Source organism: Brassica oleracea, unplaced genomic scaffold (assembly GCF_000695525.1).
Source record: "Brassica oleracea var. oleracea cultivar TO1000 unplaced genomic scaffold, BOL UnpScaffold08323, whole genome shotgun sequence".
In the NCBI taxonomy this organism is placed as follows: domain Eukaryota; kingdom Viridiplantae; phylum Streptophyta; class Magnoliopsida; order Brassicales; family Brassicaceae; genus Brassica; species Brassica oleracea.
Genome location: NW_013624844.1, coordinates 1 through 646, shown reverse-complemented (window position 1 = coordinate 646; position 646 = coordinate 1). Strand labels below are relative to the sequence as shown.

General features: G+C 36.5%; 1 long non-coding RNA gene across 1 annotated transcript; it reads right to left on the bottom strand.

Moving 5' to 3' along the window:
* Positions 1–98: 98 nt before the first annotated feature.
* LOC106322158 lies at positions 99–413 on the bottom strand. Its single transcript, XR_001266267.1, has 2 exons — positions 205–413; positions 99–134 (listed from the first exon to the last, which is right to left on the bottom strand). It is a non-coding gene; the product is annotated as an uncharacterized LOC106322158 (long non-coding RNA).
* Between the last annotated feature and the right edge of the window lie 233 nt (positions 414–646).

Here is a 646-nt window from a genome sequence, read left to right as displayed (position 1 = left end):
CTCCTCCACCTTCAAGCTTCTTCTGCATTTATTACAAAAAAAAAAAAAAAATCAGATTCAGAATAGAGACTAAGATACATAGATACAAGAGGATGTACCATTTTATTCTCCAGCCTCTCATGCGTGAATCGATCCTACAAACAAAACAAACAAAATCAGATTCATACTGATAGAGAGAGACAAAGAGAGAGAGATAGGTCGAACCGTAGTAGTGTGGTGGTGTGGATATTGACGGAGACAGAGAGGATATGGAGACGGCAGGGCTAGAGCTCGGCAGCGGCGAGGTAGAGCTTTCCATCTCTTCTGACTAAGAGAACCTCAATAATCAAGATTAGATCTGCTGGAAATAAAGAGATCTTGATAATCTCTGAAAGAAAAAAATATGAAATCTGTAATCTGAGAGATAAGTTAGAAAGAAAACGAGAGAGAGAGAGAGAGAGACCAGATGAGATCCTTGTCTTGGGGGAACAAGCACGAAGATAACTAAAAGTTTCAATGCATTTTTGTCCATTGGATGTAATTTAATCAACGGTTGTGATTAAAATATAGTGCAATCCTACTCCTTGTACATTATTGGTCACTTTATTTTGACCAATCACATTTTTGTAACTATTTCTTATTCTATTTTTGTTTCAATACACAAAAT